General features: G+C 39.2%; 1 protein-coding gene and 1 non-coding gene across 2 annotated transcripts in view; one reads left to right on the plus strand and one right to left on the minus strand.

Annotated features, from left to right (window-relative positions):
* The window catches only part of LOC134202767 (homeotic protein empty spiracles-like), a 169,570-nt gene that overhangs the window by 25,573 nt on the left and 121,337 nt on the right, over positions 1–22,660 (minus strand). The gene's annotated exons all lie outside the window — the stretch shown is intronic.
* Positions 12,298–12,373, plus strand: Trnav-uac (transfer RNA valine (anticodon UAC)). The gene has a single exon. It is a non-coding gene; the product is annotated as a tRNA-Val (tRNA).

Raw genomic sequence — 22,660 nt, forward strand, 5'->3', positions numbered from 1 at the left:
TCAATTTTCAAAACTGCGTAGCCGTTCTTAAAATCTAAATATTATTTGCCTTATTTCGCTTCTTTTCTTCATTCATCTCAAAAAATGTATTACCTTGTAGGGGAGCAACAACTACACCATTGCCGTAGCCAAACGATTTGTCCGTGGAAAACAGGCTTTGGACGCCGATAAACAATCAGTGTCCTTAAGCCTCAAGAAACGAACACTGAATAATCTTCATTTATTTTCTATGTCACGCTTCGAACCATCTAGAATCCTCTGTCAGCTTACTGCGATTGAATTTCAAATTTCGTCGCATTCGTTTCTTAGTATGCTGGCATTTTAAATGCTTACTTCGATTAAATTTCAAAAATCTTTTTTCTTGCTTTACTGTCTTCTGAAAATATTTTAGTTTATTTCTTTATTTTTATTATGAAATAAGACATACGTTCTACTTTATCTATGAATGTAACCAAAAAATGCCAATGCTTTATTCAGGCTCACTTTATTCTCCTCTCCGTGTTTTTGATTGGTTTCTCATTCTTGACTACAATTTTATCTAACATGACATTGATCTAATATGTAATCTAATGTCACATAAGGAGACATTCTACCATTTGATTTCCTTGGGTGGTTCTCCTCCTCGACATTTTACTCTCCATCATCTTTATAGTTAGAGCAATGCATTTTTGGACAAAAATGTAAAACTAAGAAGCGGATTAAAAATCTTAGTATCATAATAAATAACATTTATTTTGTCTACGAGCAGTCAAATGACATACAGATGACATTTCCCATGGCTTGTGGATACATGCAGCTTTTTATAGAAGTTCATCTGAGTTTACTGTCAAACCTCACGTTCAGATAAATTTATCCAGGAACTCAGAAAAAACTTTCCTCAAATGTGATAACTTATCAAATTAACCTTAAAAACCTATCATTAGAACGGCAAAGTATACAAATAACAAATTTCATTCGGAATGTTCAAAAATACATTCAAATTGAAATTATTCAATAAGTTTTACCTAATGTTGGAAAAGTTGTTTCTGAAAAAAAAAAATATTTACGCTATTCAGATTTCAATTCAAAACCCTAGTCTCGGGGGTCTTCGTTGTAGTTCAACAAACACCGCTTCACTAACGCAATCACAAAAGAGAAGGGCAACCGAGCTCAAACTGCACGCAGAGCGCAATTATCGTAATTAGGGAGAGAAAAAACGATTAAGAAAAATAAATATTAATAAAAACATGCCTAATTAACTTGATGATCAATCTTTCGCAACCAGCCCGCACGGTTTCCAAGGCACGATAACCAATCGCTACATCGCTTCAAAGGATTTCTGTATGCGTCAATCGAGTGAGCAACGTTGTGCGCCGTAATGAGAACAAGTACTCAAGTTGGTATACAAAAAAAAGCTGGATTGAATTTTATGCAAATCAATTTCTGATAAATCAGCTCCGCGCGGAATCGGCAACGATGTTGACGGATCGTGCAAAATGACCATTCCCGGGTACACACAATTACGGCACTTTGATTAAGAAATACCCCCCAACATCCAACAGAGGACAATAATTAAATTAATTTAACGAAAAATAAAATCGAGCTGTTTCATGCAAATCACCGGCCAAAGGTACTCACGCCGCATTACCTCACAGTAGTGAGGGGACTCGCTGTAAATCATCAAAATAAATAGTTGTTAAAGAATCCTAACAGGTCCCTAACCTAACTAAGTTTGTTGGATTGAATCATCGATCTTCGAAGGGCCCTGCGCTATGTGGGTAATCTGGGGAAGAAAATAAAACACCTACAAATCCACTTATAACCTAAGATACTGATTCAGCTCGATCAGCTGTCCGTATCGGGCATCGTTAGAGAATTGCGGGTTACCGCTGCTGAAGCTTGACTTCGTGATCGTGAGTCGGTGGAATGGTGTGGAGAAATCGACTGAAAACGACCAAGAATGAGAAGTGAGCGATCGAACCGGCAGCCGGTGGACATGCAAATTGTTTGCATATTGTTATTAAATCAATTTTTTTTGCGAAACTTTTTCTCGCCGTATACATGCACTACTGGCGGCATCTTAGATAGTTGTCTGAAACAGCAAATTTGTAATATATTCTTGAACATGTAAATCGAGGTAATTATTGAATGATGAACCAAGCCTGGTGTATAATAATTTAGGATATTGAATCAGAGCTTCAATTTCTCTTGCAGATCTATGGAGAAAATAACGTTATTTAACAGTTCTTCACTATGCTCCCTGAACTTTTTTTTTTACATTTCAATGTAGCCTGGGCTTAGCACAAATTAGATCAATCTTCATAAAGGAAATAACAAGCCACATTAATAGGTAGCCAGCTCACATACCAAACTGAATCTTGCTCATAATTATGAAATTGGAAATATGGTTATGAGCTCCTAGGCAGATCCTGCAGCCCATTAAATGTATGCCAATAAATAAAAACCGACGAAGTGAATTATCACGCTGCAAAACAAATTGATGTGATCCCTCCTCTACAGTGTGGACATACAGCACTAAACAGCGGACAATACTAGTCACGATTTGCAACGGAAGACCAACAGCCGATAAAAGATAGCATCAAACAAATTCATTAATTTAATAATTGACTATAATATGACTCGCCCATGCTTGTGCAGCGCATAAAGCTCGGTGTTAATAAGCGTACCCATCGGGATCAGCGCAGCGCAGTGCACTACTGTGGGAGTGAAGCCTAACCATCCGCACAGCACTCAACGATCGCCTATCATTATCGGATCGACAGAAGCTAAGCGGACGCAGTTCAAGATCATCTTAATGCGAGTATAGTTGATGGTTCTCTGAGGGGCGTTATCCAAGCACATAGAAACGAACGTCTTCCACACTCGATGACCGATAATAGCTGATGATGATAATGTTATGATAGTTAGGCGCGTAGTGCTACCAGAGAGCAGCCAGCAACTCTCCGTACCGGGGGATTCGGTCAGACGTAAAACGGTTACGTATGTAAATTTAATTTCGTTCAGCGCTACTGATTATTCTGCAAAGCCTCCATCAGAGTAGTTAATTGGCAATCATAGGCGGTTTTAATGGTGATCGTTAATCGAGTATAATCATTCAAATTCAGTAAATTATCGACAGGTGTATGTGTGTGTGTCGGGCTAGATTTGCATTTTAAAGAACCATCAACAGTAGGAAGTTTATTAGTCAAAACAAACAGGCTGGCCTCATTAGTAGGGGATGTAATGGGGGAAAATATATTACTCTCAGGCTGTTTTCACGTGACTGCAGCCTTAGTCAAATAATCATAAAAAATAAAACACAAACAGAGCACTCAACCTAGCATTCTCGTGTATTATAAAATAGAATGGGAAAAACATGAGAAGTATCAAAATAGTACTTTAGGGAGACAATTATAATATGTCAATCAATTAATAGCCTTTTGCGTTTACTTAAATATTGCAACACCTTTAAAAATTCTTCAAAAACAATCGGAATGGATTGGGAAACGATAAAAAAAAATATTGGGAAAATTTGAGCCTCGTTCTTCGTCCGTCGTCGTCTCATCACAACTTGTTGCGAGTGAATTGCCGAAATTTTCACTTTCCGAAAGTGGCAAAATACCGAAAAGGACATTTGTCCAAAAATGCCATTTTTGTCCAAAACTGTCGGTTGGCATTATTATTATTTAATTAGACTATGGCCGAAGTGGCCTGTGCGGTATATAAGAGTCTTCTCCATTCGGCTCGATCCATGGCTACACGTCGCCAATCACGCAGTCTACGAAGGTCCGTAATCTTCCACCTGATCGATCCACCTTGCCCGCTGCGCACCTCGCCTTCTTGTGCCCGTCGGATCGTTGTCGAGAACCATTTTCACCGGGTTACTGTCCGACATTCTGGCTACGTGCCCGGCCCACCGCAGTCGTCCGATTTTCGCGGTGTGAATGATGGATGGTTCTCCCAACAGCTGATGCAATTCGTGGTTCATTCGCCTCCTCCACGTACCGTCCGCCATCTGCACCCCACCATAGATGGTACGCAGCACTTTCCTTTCGAAAACTCCAAGTGCGCGTTGGTCCTCCACGAGCATCGTCCAGGTCTCGTGTCCGTAGAGGACTACCGGTCTAATGAGCGTTTTGTAGATTGTCAGTTTGGTACGGCGGCGAACTCTATTCGATCGGAGCGTCTTGCGGAGTCCAAAGTACGTACGATTTCCAGCCACTATGCGTCTCCGAATTTCTCTGCTGGTGTCATTTTCGGCAGTCACCAGTGAGCCCAAGTACACAAATTCTTCTACCACTTCGATTTCGTCACCATCGATGCAAACTCGCGGTGGGTGGCTCACATTGTCTTCTCTTGAACCTCTTCCTATCATGTACTTCGTCTTCGACGTGTTGATGACTAGTCCGATCCGCTTAGCTTCCCTCTTCAGTCTGATGTAGGCTTCCTCCATCTTCTCAAAGTTACGTGCCATAATATCTATGTCGTCGGTGAAACCAAATAGCTGGACGGACTTATTGAAAATTGTACCACTCGTGTTAATCCCTGCTCTTCGTATTACCCCTTCCAAAGCGATGTTGAATAGCAAACACGAAAGACCATCACCTTGCCGTAACCCTCTGCGGGTTTCGAAGGGACTCGAGAATGCCCCTGAAACTCGAACTACGCACATCACCCGATCCATCGTCGCCTTGATCAACCGTATCAGTTTATCCGGAAAACCGTGTTCGTGCATTAGCTGCCATAGCTGGTCCCGATCGATTGTATCATATGCGGCTTTGAAGTCGATGAATAGATGATGTGTGGGCACGTTGTATTCGCGGCATTTCTGCAGTACTTGGCGAATGGCGAACACCTGGTCCGTGGTGGAGCGTTCGCCCATAAAACCCGCCTGGTACTGCCCCACGAACTCCCTTGCAGTTGGTGCTAGTCGACGGCATAAAATTTGGGAGAGTACCTTGTAGGCGGCGTTCAGCAATGTGATTGCGCGATAGTTGCTACAATCCAGCTTATCGCCCTTTTTGTAGATGGGACACACGACACCTTCCATCCACTCCTGCGGCAAAACTTCCTCCTCCCAAATCTAGCTAATGACCCAGTGCAGCGCTCTAGCCAGTGCCTCACCACCGTGTTTAAATAGGTCTCCTGGTAGTTGGTCAACCCCAGGGGCTTTGTTGTTCTTCAACCGGCCAATCTCCTCCTTGATTTCCTGGAGATCCGGAGCCGGGAAGATTATGTCCTGCGCGCGTTCTCCCAGGTCCATCACCATACCGCCATCTTCGTCTGCCACATCGCCATTCAGGTGTTCTTCGTAGTGCTGCCGCCACCTTTGGATCACCTCACGCTCGTTCGTAAAAAGGTTCCCGTTTATGTCCTTACACATATCAGGCTGTGGCACGTGGCCCTTACGTGAACGGTTTAACTTCTCATAGAACTTTCGTGTGTTATTAGCGCGGAACAGTTGCTCCGTTTCTTCACGGTCTCGATCTTCCTGCTGGCGCTTTTTCCTCCGGAAAATCGAGTTTTGTCTGTTCCGCGCCTGTTTATATCGTGCCTCGTTCGCCCTCGTGCGGTGTTGCAGCAATCTCGCCCATGCTGCATTCTTCTCTTCCACTAACTGCTCACATTCGCCGTCATACCAGTCGTTTCTCTGATCCGGGGGCACCGTGCCAAGTGCAGCGGTTGCGGTGCTACCAATGGCGGATCGAATATCTCTCCAGCCATCTTCAGAGATGCTGCGCCTAGCTGCTCTTCCGTTGGGAGTGCCACTTCCAGCTGCTGCGCGTATTCTTGGGCTAGTCTACCGTCTCGTAGCCGCCCGATATTAAGCCGCGGCGTCCGACTTCGACGCGTGTTGTACACCGTCGAGAGTTTTGAGCGCAGGCATACTGCAACGAGGTAGTGGTCGGATTCAATATTCGCACTGCGGTAAGTGCGGACGTTCGTGATGTCGGAGAAGAATTTACCGTCGATTAGAACGTGGTCGATTTGGTTTTCCGTTTCTTGGTTAGGTGATTTCCATGTGGCCTTGTGGGTATTTTTGCGGGGAAAGAAGGTGCTTCGGACTACCATTCCGCGGGAGGCTGCGAAGTTTATGCATCGTTGGCCGTTGTCATTCGATACGGTGTGCAGACTATCCGGTCCGATGACCGATCTATACATTTCCTCCCTTCTTACCTGTGCGTTCATGTCACCGATGACGATTTTAACGTCCCACAGTGGGCATCCATCGTATGTCTGCTCCAGCTGTGCGTAGAACGCTTCTTTCTCGTCGTCGGGTCTCCCTTCGTGTGGGCTGTGCACGTTGATGATGCTATAGTTGAAGGAACGGCCTTTAATCATCAGCTTGCACATCCTTGCGTTGATTGGCTGCCACCCAATCACGCGTTGGCGCATCTTACCCAGCACTATGAAGCCGGTTCCCAGCTCGTTGGTGGTGCCACAGCTTTGGTAGAAGGTAGCCGCACGATGCCCGCTTTTCCACACTTTCTGTCCTGTCCAGCAAATCTCCTGCAGCGCCACGACGTCGAAGTTTCAGGGATGTAATTCATCGTAGATCATCCTGTCGCAACCTGCGAAACCTAGCGACTTGCAATTCCATGTTCCAAGCTTCCAATCGTGATCCTGTATTCGTCGCCTAGGTCTTTGCCGATTATATCGAGTCGCATTATCTCTTATATTGTTCGTAATGATTGGTTTTCTAGGCGGCTTATTGGGCCTGCGCAAACCTCCTGTCTCGTCGGAGGGCCGTCGTGTCAGGGCTGTTTAGCATCCCACCTAACACCAGGACTTGGGCTTGTGCGCTTTGAGCGGCACACGGTCGCTTTGGTGGGGCCTACTTGCGGATACATGCAGCTTTTTATAGAGGTTTAACAGGGCCCACTGTCAAACCCCACCACATCCTAGGCAAGCCCCACAACTCGCAGATGGCCTGGGGAGGGATCGTCAAGCCCTTGGACATAGTCCCTGCTGCCCGGGCTAACACCGCGAACACACGCTGATAATCGGTTGGTTGTTTTTGACTTATCCAATCCACGCACCGCGGCAGGCTTGCGCCTCAAAGTAACACCCGTTCACGGTACGGTAATGAGAAGCGAGAATGTATAAAACAAAAGACCCTGCAATGTACATGTGCCCTTTAGTCGGAGATGTTAACTGGAGTTCGTATTTTTCACTCACCCTTAGCGGGGTCTTCTGTTGTCCGGTTGAACGATCTTTCTGGGCGGTTCACTTCTCCTCCGTTACCGAAAAGCAGAGATGCTGTGGAATGATGCACAATTGCGATTACTGTACCCACAAATCTCAATTTCACCTCACCTTACTGATTTGCTGCGATAGCCTGCTTCGAGAGGGTGTTTCGCTTTCTACGACGTTCCCTGTACGACGAGACCGTACGGCGAGCGTTTTACTGCGAACAATGCATGGTTAGAGCTGACAATCGGCCGCCATCTTATTAATAGACTCACCGTGCTGGGTTCTTCCTTTTCTCCAGATTTAATTATGCCGCCAGAACAGCCGTGCAAACGTATTGCCAGTGCTGCGACACGACGAGGTTCACGAATGTTTCTTTATTGAAATCAGGCTAAATCCGTTGCCTCTAATTTCACCAAACTGTGCACTTCTAACGCGGACTTAGTTTTGTCGCACTGGGTTTGTGTGCAGTCCGCTCTGCACTGAGGAAAATGGACGTATGATTTTCAATCAAACGCCTTATGAAAATTTGCCACAAGAAATCGGTATGAATTTCAATATGTTGCCTTATGAATGACGATTTTCATTTAAAAAAAAGTGAAGTGCGGCAGACTGGATTCGAACCATGGGCGTCGGGATCGGGAGGCCGGTATGTAGACCACACGCCCATCGACGCTTGAATACTCGGGAAGGTAACTGCGTATAAGAAGCACTGCTGGTGGAATAATCGGTCGAAGATTCATAAGGCGCCAGTTATGAATTTCGATAGTCCAGTTCGCTGAGTGTGCGGTCTGGCTGGCACTGAGCGTGGGATGGTGATGTCGCTCGCTTCCCTGTCGCGCATACGTGTGTGTGTGTGCTGATGAGAGATCAGTGATTGGTAGCGCGATTGCCAATAAGTGAGAATTGCGTGAGTTCTTTCTTCTCTTCTGTCCGTTAGACGTTGATCCTATGGTCGTTTCTCGTGCGTCGTTTCGACTCCATGCGTGTATGTGTCCGATCGCAACCTCTGCAGTTTCCAATCGTCGCGATGTACCGTGGCGTGGATGTATTTTTGTTGCACAGCCTATTTACTGCTGATGGAATACCACCGCACTGATGGTCTTCACCGGTAAACGGGAGGAATTGGCAAACTTGCACAGGGGTGCTCAAGCAGTGGCTTGCGGGTCGTGTGACTAATTTAGCTTTTCACTTTTTCAAGTTGTGCTTAACATAATAATCTAACCCAAATATCGCTACGTGCCACAAAACATATTTAAACATAACAAACTGTAAAAATAAATAAGATTTTCAACTCAAATAAGATTTTCAACGAAGATTCTCAATATTTACCTTGAGGAAAAAAATTCTGGAATTTAAGAAATACTGATAAAAATCATATGCTTTGGAAGAATTTAATTAGTTTCTCAAAACATAATTGTTGAATTAGGACATTATTCTTAAGACCCTGATGGATATCCTAAAATTGCCTTGGGCTGAAAGTCTCGATAATAAAGAAATAAAAAAACCTAAAATTTTCCAAGATTTTTTAAGAAATGTCTCTGCTATTATCCTGGAAATGTAGAAGAAACAATTTAACTGTTGCGATCGGTGCTGTAATTTAAACGACGCTTGTTGCGAGCGTTTAATTTTTAATTTTTCTTGTTTCTTCCTGCCCATAACTGGAAGTCAAAGAAGGAATAAACTTGCACACTCTGTTGACCAAAAGCAGGCTGAAACTGATAATCACTCATCGCAAATGTTCTGTCATTGTCTTGCAAGTGAGAATATTAAGCATGAATCAGGGCCCTCACTGTCACGCGCAAGCGAGTGAATTGAATGGACTGTCGGTGTAGGCTGCAAGTGTTGAGAAGTGAGTTCAGTTGTTTAGATTAACTGCTGATCAGTGCTATCAATCATTTTCAGTTTCGATTCGTAGAAGTGAATGTGAACGAGCAAGGTATCAATATCCTACAAATCTGAATCACTGAGAAATCAACATCCTAGAAATCTGACTCACTGAGACTGATATTTTGCACTAATGGTTTTGATACCACAAAAAATTGAATTTCTGAGCACATCCAAATTCCTTTAAACAATGAACTTCCTAATAAAAAATCCTATAATAATTTACAAAAAAAACTTATTTAAACGGCATTTCATAAATTCTAGAATACAAAATAAATACAAATAATTATCAGTAAAATTGTTTTAAAAAAATAGACGAGATATAGGGTAAATCACTACTTGGGCCTATGAACTCGATTCCCGGCTCACTGCACAGAAAACTAAGGATTTGTACTGTTTGGAAGCCGTAGGTTTATGATTGATAATTTTAAAGAAGTCTTCCATTAATTTCGCACAATACTCAATATTTTTAACCATTCATTTCACTCCCAATTGATCTAATTATCTATCTAATAATATATTATTATAAAAACATAAAAATTAATTTCTGTCTGTCTGACTCGGAAACTACTGAACCGATCGGCGTGAAAATTTGTATGCAGAGGTTTTTGGGGCCGGGGAAGATTCTTAAGATGGTTCGAGATACCTCCCCTCTTTAGAAAAGGGGGGCTCAAATACTAATGAACCAGCAATTTCTGCATAACTCGAGAACTAATCAGACAATAAATCACTTTTAGGTGAAACAATGTTCGTCGGGTCTGCTAGTAGAAAATAAAAATGTGGATTCCGAACATTCTCTCTTTGTTGCAACACTACTGAGCCGGAGTGAGTCTTTCCACTTTTACAAAACGGTATCATCATATAAACATCTACCTGAAAACCGTCACAGTTCTCGATACAATCATTACTTGAAGCTGTTGATCACCACACAATAATTCCAAACTAATGCACTTCGGTCCTTGATATTTCTTCGTTCCACCAGAACTTATATAAACATGATTAATTGATTAATTGATTAATTATTTTAGAGCCTCTTAGGGGAAATGCTACAAGGTTAAAAGACTATTATTCTACCATTTCCTTCCACTATTAACTAATAGTTAATAGTGGAAGTAAATGGAAGAATAATAGTCTTTAACCTTCTCTAAACATTTTAGAATACATTTAAAAATGTATTCTCAATCCGAACAAAAATTCACCTCAGTATAAGAACTTCTGTTGCCAAAGACCAGGAGTCTTTTTTAGTATGAAAATAATCATTCATCGTAATTGGAAAACTGTCTAACACGTTGACGCTATCATGTTATTTTAATCTGACGCTGCCTGAGCGATTTTAATCCATTGAAAGGACCAATAAAGGTACCGAAACGTCGGATCAGAATTAATATAGTGTTTTAGCTGGTCATCAGACTGCGAGTTAATTATAGTCGATAACTACCTCCGCTAGCATGTTATTTATAATTCTCTCGATTTCAAAAAGGGAAAAAAAATATTTTTTTAAGTGTTTGGGAGGAATTTGGATGAGTGGATATATCTTTTTACCCAAATAAAAATTATTATAAATAGGGAAAGGGGCCATTTGGGCAGCACCCCCTATTCCCGTCCGCAACGTTAATAACTCGACCGCGTTCCATCCAAATGTAATTCGCTTGTTATGCGCTCGAGTAATGAACGTTGCTGACGGGAATACGGGGTGCTGCCCAAATGGTTCTCTACCCTAATACTATCTGGCATCATGTTGCCGTGGAACGTGCATATTTTTGTTTACGTTGTATTTTCTACCGTCCCGAGAGAGAATGAGTGTAAGATGTTGAAAGATTGAGAGAAATTTCGCTTAGGCCGGGAACTGGACACTTCTGCCGGATATGCAATCACTATGACTGAAATGAGTGCTGCACCTCGTTAATTTAAATCAAATAAAAGCTATTTCAAACGATGTTTAGTAAGAATAGCTATTTTTTAAGCAGAAGCGAAACACATTGCAGTATTGCACGGCTCACAAAATTCAGTAAAAGTTGCTTCCTGTCATAAATATCAATAAATTAATGCAGTCGTATGCATGTTAGGCCGGGAATGGGGTAAGAAACCTTATTTAGCTTTTTATTTGGTCTATCGAAACAAAACTTAAAAAATGTTCATCGTCAATCAAGTTCTTGGTTCTCTCCCGGTTCTATCGGTTTTCCGGTTAATTCCCAGTTTTCCCGGTTCAGTGGCCACCCTGCAAAAAGGTCACATGGTCAAAAATGTTACTTATCTGATGATCATACGATCTTGAATGTTATGAAAATTATTTTGAGCTTTTTAGTGGAATGTCTTCACTTGTCATAAGACAAGTTTGTACAATCCCATTTAATTCCATCACTTAATTGTGTAAAGTTTCTCGAGTCAAGTACGAGTCACTGAAGACGACCTTACTGTTGAGGTCGAAATAGTATCTGTCAAGGTACAATCAAGTTAAATGTTGTTTGCTGAGCGGGTCTATGACCAAAAGTGTCGTTCGACCAAGCAATGGCAAATGTGAAAGGACTGTAGTGATTTATTCCAGTTCAGAATTGAGAAAAAAGAAATGAGAAACGAGGAAACGAAAACCTAGTAGTAAAGCGTCTCTCTTCTCACTTTTTACTCCTCATTTCTCATTTCTTTATGTTAAAAGTGAGAGGTGCAAAGAAAGAAATGAGAAACGAAGGGTAAAAGATTAAAGTAGGATGTGTCACTTCTCACTTCTCATTCATTATTTCTCACTTCTAACGATTTACAGGGAGAAGCTAGAAGTGAAGAATCAGAAGTGAAAAAAAAGTTACACTGCGAAAAGTGAGCAAAGCAAAGTGAGAAGTGAAACATCTAACTACTTATTTCTCACCGTCACTACTCACTGTGAAAAGTGATAAGTTTGAAGTAAAAGTGAAACATGAGAAGTGTAAAATGAGAAGTGAGAAATAAAATGACTTACTTCTCACTCCTAATTTCTCACTTCTTATTTTAAGTTCTCATTTTTCATATCTTCTATTTTTTACGTCTCACTTCTCAATAATCACCCTTTTCACATTCACAATAGTTTGTTAAACGGCCAAACGACTTTTTCAGCCAAATTACCTGTTCGGTCAATAGGGTTCGCGATTGATAGACTTTCTGCTTGGCACACAGATTCTGTTTTTTCAATCTGTTTTGGGTTGCAGAAGAATAAATTGATGGGTGCGCAATTGATCGTAATTCTAATCGGTGATAACTTCTGCTATTAAGGGGGGTCCGGTAGCGTAGTTGGTTACACGTTCGCCTTACAAGCGAATGGTCATGGGTTCGATTCCCAACCCCTCCACCAAACCTTCGTCAGTGGCCGGATACGCAGCCTTATACGGTGGCGTATTGGGGAGCGCCCTTGCCGTTACGACTGCCTGATGACGACTGACAAATTGTTCTTCTCGGAGGCATTTCTCCAACGTACCCGGATAAAATGGTAACCGAACAATGCGTAACGATCATTGAATTCACGACACGGACAAATGGACACAATGGACTCACGGTGGACCACTCATGGACCACCAACGACAACAACAATGAATAATGGAAAATCTAAAAATAGATTCTGTGTGGATTCTGGCAGCAGAATACCACAGTAGATCACGGCACTGTAGCGGTTAAGTAACACAGAGTGCCTATCAAATGAATAAAGAAATAAAAAAAAACTTCTGCTATTAGAGCGTTTTATATTGCTTTGTACAGAAGTAATTTAATCAGTGTGCTGATTAATCATTTGATCATGTTTCTGCTCGGTGTGCAATAAGTTTACGCAATATTATGGTCTACGCCCCCTTCCCTACTAACTGTTAATGATAAGATGATACTCATTGTAAAAATATCATACTTAAAAATAGCGGCTCTGCAAAGTGTCACACACGACTGAGCCGACCAAATAAAATTCTTCTTCTTCTTCTTATTGGCATTACATCTCCACACTGGGACAGAGCCGCCTCGCAGCTTAGTGTTCATTAAGCACTTCCACAGTTATTAACTGCGAGGTTTCTTAGCCAGGTTACCAGGTTAGCATTCGTATATCATGAGGCTAGCACGATGATACTTTTATGCCCAGGGAAGTCGAGACAATTTCGAATCCGAAAATTGCCTAGACCGGCACCGGGAATCGAACCCAGCCACCCTCAGCATGGTCTTGCTTTGCTCTTATGCCAAATAAAAGAAATGGTTAAAAAAACGCAATCCGGTATCGCCCTGCTTCATGCGGTCAAAGATAGTTCGTTAGTATTATCGTTTTAAAAAATCAGGAACGGTCGCATCACTTATCAGAGTGAATCCAAATCCAACGATACCTAACAACTGAACTAATATTCCTTCCTTTGGTATTTGTGGACACACAGAGGTCTTTAAATAGCAAAAACAACCCATCAATATTTCTTTCATCTTTCAACTGACTGCAAGAACCTGACCGGCACAGTTATTATTATCATTTGATTCACTGAAACTTGCACACTGAAAATGTTTGGACAACCTAAGTCAATCATTCAGTAGATTCTTTATGCTATTTTAAGGATAGCATGTAATATAATGGCATTTAGGGTCCTTCTCATTTACAGAATTAAACTCAAACGTGACAGTTCGGAAATTAAAAAAAATCACACAGCCATAAGAATGGCTGGTGCTAGCCTGCAATTCCAATAAAATATCGATGAAAAATAATTCGATATCTGTCAAAAGTAATCTTGCTCTGCGAGCAGGGTTATTCAATAATTATCGAAATGTCACTTTTAAGTTTAATTTCAGTTTAATTCTCCAAGTGAGACAGACCCTTAGTGTGAATGTCAAGCAGTTATGGTTGGATCGAAATTGCATAAAGCGTAACGTAATATTTGACGCTATATCTTACATCGTGGTAATAATTCTTACCATATGACAAGCTCATTTTCATTATGCCTGTTCGGCCAAACGTCATTTTACGCCGTGCGACTCGTTCGGTTAAATGACATTTTCGGCCAAATAACCTTTTCTATCAAACTACCATTTCTACCAAACGGCGTTTCATCCAAATGATCTATTCTACCGAACAATTTGTTCGGCCTATTGTGTGGATTTTTTCTCGTCGTGGGACAAACAAGATACACAGGATTCTGTTTTTAAACGATTTTTTTTCGCTCGTATTTTTAATCGCGTGACTCCAATTTGCCACCAAAATCTATGCAACATATTTCAAAAATCCTAAATAATTCAAAGAAAAATCACATGGTAATTAATATGCGTTCAACATTTAGGATGGGTGCAAAATTGAGAAAGTGTAAATTGTGTAAAAACAGAATCCAATGTAAATCATTTAACGCTAAGCGGTTCGTGCTTCTAGTGTGCGCGTTGGTTCAATCGAAAGAATTGTGATCCCCATTCGAAAGAAAAATAAAACACCGGACCGGCATTGTTCAGAGTGGACTTCGGATCGTGTTATCGCTTACCATCCTGAACACATTACGTTGTGCGTTGAATTGGTTTGAAACATAATTTTCGCTTACCAAGGATTCCTTCCAACTGATTATTTATTCCTTTCCCGTGTCACTCATGGAGCTGCAGATAATTTCTTGGTCTCATTGTCAATGAGTCAAAATCTTCTTCCTCTTCTAACTCCGAATTAACCTTCCCGTCAAAAAATGTATCTCGTTTTATTTTCTAAATCGATTCTATGGCTTATTTAAGGTCAACTTTCCCGAAGAACCCACATTTTTTGAAGCCTCTAGCTATTTTAAATATCGAAAACAAAAACCGGTAAAGTGCTGCACGTATGAACCGGCATGAAAATTTCATCCGATGTTCGTTCAAAATCGGGAAAATGTTGGACTAATCTTGACAAACAGCGCTTTTTTGATGCTTTGTATTTATCTTTGAAAATACTTAAAGTCGTCAAAAATATGGGTTCTTGGGGAAAGTTGGCGATAAATAAAACAAAAAATCTATTGAACAAATGAAAATTTTTGACGGGATGGTCAATTGACTGTGAAGATATGGCCTCCATCGGTATGACCCGTTCGGTCAAATGGCACTTCTTGTCAAACAACCGTTTCAGCCATACTGCATTTTCCTCCAAGTGACATATTCGGCCAAGAGACTGCCAAATAACCAGTTAGAGAAAAAGATTGAAATACGAAAGGTCGAAGGGACAAATGGTCGAAAAATTCAAAAGGTCGATATAAACAAAAGATAGGAAAAGACTCCCTTCTTTTGCTTAAGCCTGTCATTGTAAAAATACGTACCGTTTTGGCTCAAATTCCGAACATGGCTAATACTCCGAAAATTCGCTTTTATATTGCCGTTTTGGCTTTATTCGTATAATTATTTCCATAGACTGTTAAATTCGTTTGTAATCTTGATTCTGAGTGGGGAAAACTGATGAAAAGGCTAGTATGAAGGTGCTAAACGCCAGTATTCGGAATATGAGTCATGTTCGGGATTTGAGTCAAAACGGTATCTTGTGTGGCAAACACAATGGATACGCTATGTGCAGGGAGTCGAGAATGTTTCTCAAAAACATGCTAGATCGCACCGAGCATCGAACTTGCCAATCTCACGTATTTGCTAAGATTGAAAGTAAAACACGGTGTAAGATGATTTTTGGACTATGTACGGAAAAGATAGCAACTGCTAAGCAGAATAAAAACGATTTGCTTTGTTCCACACTTAATCCTTGTGTTGGATAATAGTAGTTTGTGCAACTAGTTGTAAAGTTTTTTTTTCAGCACGAGTTGTACGTTTATCCAACGAGGCTTGCCGAGTTTGATAAATACTACGAGTGCTGAAAAATCGAGTTTTGCAACGAGTTGCACACGCTTTTTTTGCAATGACGAAAAATGGGCTTTAATATGATAAATCTTTACCAAAATTGTACAATCGAATTTACTCCACATGATCATTCATTCCAATAAATTATGTTGCGGCAGAGAACAATAAGATTCCATCTTATCGTGCCAAATTGCATTGCTTGAATAGCTTTGAAGCGATGGATGCAATTGCCTTTGGAAAATTGTGATGTTATGTCCAACAAACCATTTCATTTATTACGAGACGCTTAGAGTACACTATTTAAACACTCACCCAAACTAATTCAGCTAAATGAAGTCATATAATTACTGTCCCAATGTAGGTTTTTCATTATAGCACCCAAATTAGTGCTATAATGAATATTATGCAACCCATTTGAGTTGCATAATGGTCATTAAAGCACCCATTCTGTTGGTATGGAAAAGTAGGCCGTTTTATCACTCAAATGACAACTGTAAACCAGGTTTTATGATCAGGAATTGCACAAATTATTTTTTGATGCTTTTTTGGGTGAAAATAGTCAATTCATTTGATGAAATGTGTTTTGCGTGATCGTTCTACCAACAAGTTACAATAATTATCATGATGCCAAGAGTTATAGCCGAAATAACCACAAGTCTGTTAGTGTTCTTTCGCATCATAGGTGGTGTATTTGAATCACCCCTATTTGCAAAAAGTTCACTCCAACATGTTTCCATCTGACGAACATAGCCAATCCATCCACTGCAATTGCACTGAGAATTTTCCAAATTATCGCCATAAAAAATCATGTCCTTACCAACGTACCACATAGAGCGATGTGGCAGAATTTTGGTTTCTTTGGAAAGAGTTTCGTTTATGAATAGAATTTTCATATCGGTTCGAACTCTATATCCCGCAAAAGGAACGCAATCGCCTGCGGAACTGTTTTGTGATACCATCATGTCGTGCCCCCCCTCCATTCCACTAAGGCGAAATTTTAATACATGCCACCTATCGCACATCAGCTGCATTGTGGCCCACCGCTCGGGTAGTGAAAAATCCAAATTAAATTGTATGCAGCTAGATTGATTATTATGATAGTGATGCTGTAATAGTCGCAACCAGTCGGTAGATATTGATTGATTTAACGAAACAGGTGATTGATCCATTGGAAAAACAACGTTTTTCAACTTCCAATGAATTGTACCAGCCGCAAGACAACTTGTGTTAGTTATAGGGCCATAATTTGGATATGTCAATATTGGTTTTCTACATCTTGATAAAGATGTGAATGGGTCACTTGATGTTCTAGTTAATAAATTCAGCAAAGTAAAATATAATTCAAACATGACCATACGGATGACGGATGATAACTGGGTGGTAAGGTTCCAATAATCAAAAATGTACCATTGTTTTAACCTTGAGACAGTCTTGCCAGACAACTACCAAAAAAGTTTTCTACTGAACTTCTAGTTCCACAGATGAACTTTTGCTGCTAGCATAGTAAGTACAGAAAATGTCTAGTCGATGGCGTAACGTAACATTAAACCATTCAAAGGAAAAATAGCAACTCATTTGGAATACGATAAAAGCTAATTCAACTGTATACGTGTCCATCAAAAAATAATTTTTTGTTACTTCGCAATTGCTTATTTCAACCTCATTTTGCACAAGTGGCAATTCTGCTCATTACCATTTGGCTCTTTTCAAAAGATAGTCTTGATCAATTTAAGAAAAATAGAGCAAAACTATGGTGGTTTTATGTTACAACGTCTAGATGTACAGAATGTTTTTTTTAGTCTGAAAGGGTACTGCCACCATTTGTTCTAGTTGGCAAGAAGTTTCTCGAAATTCCCCAAAATTTATAAACATCGCCTTTTGCGTTACAAGAAAGTTCATAATACTAAAGATTTCAATAAAAAAAACCATCAGTTGCTTATTATGAATCATTTCTGATTAAGTCTTTTATGGAATTTGTGCTGTTCACGTGATTTGCATTACCAAGACATTAAATGCTTTATAATAGTTATATGAAATAAAAACGCCACCTTATCAACCCGAGATACAGAGGAGGCGAGCGAAACGGCATATTAATGTTATTTTATTCCATCAATTGCTTCAGATGTTTCATTTTTTATAGAGAAACTGTTCTCAGAAATGAAGTGCCTTTTGACTGAAATTGGTTTCTGATAACCAATACGTAGCTAAACTTGAGAAGCAATTTTCCTTAATTGAATCGCTTCTGAAATCGTAAAAAATAGATATCATGCAAATGAATTCTCGCGCTTGGTATCATATGTAAGAACATAACTGTATCGATCGACTTCTCTTCATCGATTTTATTTCTCGTTAGAAGCTCAACTGGATGAAAAGATATGACCATGATTGTTGCTTCTGGTGCAAGATACCGTCATCCTTTACCACACTACAGAAATTTGACGCATTGATAACAAGAACAGTAGCGCCTTAAATATATAAAACAAATTTTGAATCTTAAAAATTTCAAATCCAAATATCTGAAAATTTTAAAACATAAAAACATAGAAAATCTTTAAATCTGAATATTTAAAATCAAAATATCCAAAAATGTTTATATCTTTAAATCTAAAAATCCAAAAATTTGAAAAGGAAATCCAAAAATTTGGAAAGGAGTAAAGATTTAAAATCCAAAAAACTCTAAATGCTCAACACTAAAAACAGAAATAGTTGAAAAATTTAAAAAAATACATATGTAAGGACTTAAAATCTTAAATTTAAATAATCTAAAACTAAAAATAGTTCTGAAAATCTAAAAATCCAAATATTCAAAAATCTAAGCATAAAAAATCTAAGTATCAATACATTGAAAAAATAAAAACCCTGATTAATCCACTTAGTGGTAATGATGCCTTTCTCGTGCATTATAAAAATAGTATTTTGACTATAACTTTTGATTGGGCTATGGGATCCAGCAAATTTTCAACAGGACACAATGAGATTATCCGTCAAATGCAACTTGTTGCAGGCAAATCGATTAGTGGCGAGCATTTAAAAAGTCTGCGAGACTTTTTTGCGCACACACATGCATACACAGATACATACACACATATAGTATCTTTGAAATTAAAAATCTAAAAGCTAAGTAGAATATACAGTGAACTCTCTCGATATTTTCTCTTACTCGATAAAATTCAAAGTCTCTTGAATTTTGCATACTGTGTAAGTCTTAGTCTCTTAGTCGAAGTAATGTTCCCAAACATGTTCACCTCGCTAACTCGATGGAGTCAGAGTCAGTACACATGCACAATATATACGATGTCGGGTCATTTGGCCGAATGCCATTTGGTCGAATACCGTTTGACCGAAAAGTTAAAAAACTTATATTGTGAGTAATGAGTAGTAGGAATTACATGAAGTGTCCAGTGAGAAGTGATGAATGAGACATTTCGCACGTCTAATAATAGGAAATAGGAAGTGAATAGTGAAAAGAGAGGAGTGATTAATTGTAATAATTGAGAAGCGAAAAGTGAGAAGTTAGAAGTGAGAAATTTGAGAAATGAAAACTGTGAGGAGTGACAAATTCGAAGTGTGAAGTGTAGTGAAGTGAATAATGAAAAGTCAAAAAAGAAAAGTAAAAGCAAATAGTAAATTGTGAAACATGAGAAGTGAGAAATAAAAAGTATGAAGTAAGAATTGAGAAGTGAGAAGTAAAAAGTTGTTTGTTTTAATCTTTATTAGAGTGATTTAGAAGTAAATAGAGAGAGAAGTAAGAATTGAGAAGTTAGAAGTAAGAAATTTGAGAAGTGAGAACCGTGGAGTGAGAAGTGAAAAGTGTGAAGTAAAAAGTGGGAAGTGAAAGTGAAAAATCAGAAGCAAAAAGTAAGAAGTCAGAAGTTAGAAGTAAGAAGTAAAATATAAGAAATAAAGATAAAGTGAGAAATTCGAAGAGAAATATGAAGTGAGAACGGAGAAGTAAGGGTCAAGAAGTGCGAAGCGAATGGTGAGAAGTACAAAGTGAGTAGTTAGAAGAGTGAAGTGAGAACTGAGAAGTAAGACGATCAAGTAGCGAGAAGTGAAAAGTGAGGTGGAAATTGGAATTTTTCAACTTAATCTCTAATTCTTCTCATCATTCCTTCTCCTTCCTTTCTGCTTTTCTTGAGAAGATGTAAGTGAAAAAATTGTGAAGTGATAAGTGCTGACTTCGAACATTTCATTTCTCACTATGCATTTCGAGGTTTTCACACCTCATTTCACTTAATAAGGAAATAAATTTTAGCTTTTCGGCCAAACGGCCAAATAGCATTCTGTCAAGTGACCTTGAGCCATATTTCTACATGTTGTAAAATGTGTTTGATATGTTGGAAGAGAAATATAAATGTTTTCTCTATTTCGATACCTCCCCAACTCGATGGTCCCTTCAGTTCACTGTACATACGCAATTTTAAAATCTAGAAATTTGAAAACTTAAAAGCAGGAAATCTAAAAAATAAAAAAATTGTAAACTTGAGTTTGAAAATCCCAAAAACTTAGGAATTCAAAAGAAGCATCTAAAAATTTTAAAATCTTAATAATAAATATTTAAAAACCAAAAAAATTAAATTTCCAAATCTTGAAATTTTAAAATCTACAAATCGGAAAATCTCAAAATTGAAAATTAAGAAGACTAAAACCTAAACTCAAAAATACAAAAAAAAAACTAAACACCCAAAAATTTTAAAAAATCTCAGAATAATAGATTTAAAAAAATTGAAATCAAAAGAAAAAAGAGACTTGAAATATAAAAATTCAAAAACTGAAAAATTGAATAATCTAAACATCAAAAATTAAAAAAGAATCTAAAAATCCAAAAAGAAAACTAAAAAGTTCCAAAATCCTAGATCTTAAAATTTACTAATCCTGAATACTAAAACCCTAATGTATAAAAATTTAAGAATCTTCAAATAAAAGTTTAATATAAAGAAACTTCAAATGATAAAATCCTAAAATTCAAAAATCCAAAAGTTTAAGAATGTAAAAGCCTAAAAACCTACATATTCGCTTCGTGGCCATGCGGTTAGTGACGACTATCATCTAGACGCATATGCTAGGGAGTGTGGGTACGATTCCCGCCCGGGTAAGAGGAAACTTTTCGTAATCGAAAACTTCACCACTGGTTCACTGGGTGTTATGTGTCCTGTTGTCTCAAGCTAGGTGTTCAGTGTGCAGTCTGTACGACCTCTGGTCGAAGACGGTGTTCATGTCTTTCCTGTCTTTTAATTTCAAAATTTCAATTATCTAGAAATCTCAAAAATCTAAAATTATTTTTTTTCAAATCTTTGGTCTAAAAATTTGAAAGTCCCAAATTTTAAAATTTAAAAATAAATCCAGTGATCTAAACATCCAACAATCTAGAAATTTATAAAGTATACTACCCAAAATTTCTAAGTAAAAATCTTAAGATCAGAACAATATAGAAATCAAAATTTTAAATTAAAAAAAAATTAAAATCTAAACAATAAGACAAAAAAAATTAAATTAAAAAAAACTAAAATTGAACAAAGGCTTAAAATTTATAAATCCTATAAATTGAAAAATGACAAAATCTAAAAATTCCTCAATCCAAAAATCTTAAGTTCTTAAAGATTAAAAATTTAAAAACAATAATGTTTTAAGGTCTATACATTTTAGATGACTTTGCTGAAAAGATATCGCATCTGATCATCACCTCCTCATCGGCGAAATACGCCTGCGCATTGCGCGGATTCGTCAGCAGGAGGAAAGAGTTGGACGACGATTCAACACACGCCGACTGGAAGTACCACGGTGAAACTGTCCTTTGTTGAAGAACTGGAGACGCGTGCTGCAGAAATTCCGCAAGGTGACAGCGTGGAAGACCAATGGACCGCCATCAAGAATGCCTTCATCGCCACCAGCGAGAGCAATCTGAGCAATCTGAGCGAACCCAGAGACAACAATGGATCACCAATGAGACCTGGAGGAAGATAGAGGAGCGAAGAGAAGCCAAAGCTGCGATAGAGCGATCGAAAACTAGAGGAGCCAACGTCTTCGCCCGTCAATGATACGTAGCTCTTGAGAAGGAAATAAAACGCTCATGTCGACGGGACAAGCGAGCGTGGGCAGACTCTCTGGCCGACGAAGGAGAGAAACCGCAGCAACCGGGGACATTCGCCTCCTCTACGATATCTCACGACGCTTAAGCGGGGCGAAGATGAATGCAACGATGCCTGTGAAAGACGCGAATGATCAGTTATTGACTAGGGTTTTAGTACCGGGAGTACCGGTACCGGAATTCCCGGGAGTACCGACCAATTTTCGGTACCGAAATACCGGTACTGGCTTAATGAAAGTACCGGTATTTTCGGTACTAAGGAAAAAGTTTTGTTTAAAACTTCCGATGGTGAAAACCACATTATTTGAATGCAGCAGCTAGTAAGAAAGATATTTTTTTTTACTAAATAACACCTGACAATAGAGGTAATAAACTATGCAGGATGATTGTCGCTGCGGTTCCCTTTGTTATCGTCCCCAAACATGTTGGCTACCTATCTGTCTAAAACGTACTCATTTTTTCTTCGTTGACATATATTGACCTATCCTTGCCAGCAAAAGATGTTTCGCCAGTGACGACAGCGACAATCAATTAGGACAAACGTCAGGCGTCCGATGACGTACCTCAAGACAATCAAACCGCAACGACATCGTCACATCCCAAAAAAATCGTCACACTTCATCAGTATTTTCCCAAATCGTCCCCGCTTGAGGCAAGAGTGTTCCTGTAAGTTCGATTACTGCACCAGGATTCGTAAAGATTGTAAGACAAGAGTTAACGTACAACGACTCAGAAAAAGCTGAAAGG

Source organism: Armigeres subalbatus, unplaced genomic scaffold (genome assembly GCF_024139115.2).
Source record: "Armigeres subalbatus isolate Guangzhou_Male unplaced genomic scaffold, GZ_Asu_2 Contig141, whole genome shotgun sequence".
Taxonomy (NCBI): Eukaryota; Metazoa; Arthropoda; class Insecta; order Diptera; family Culicidae; genus Armigeres; species Armigeres subalbatus.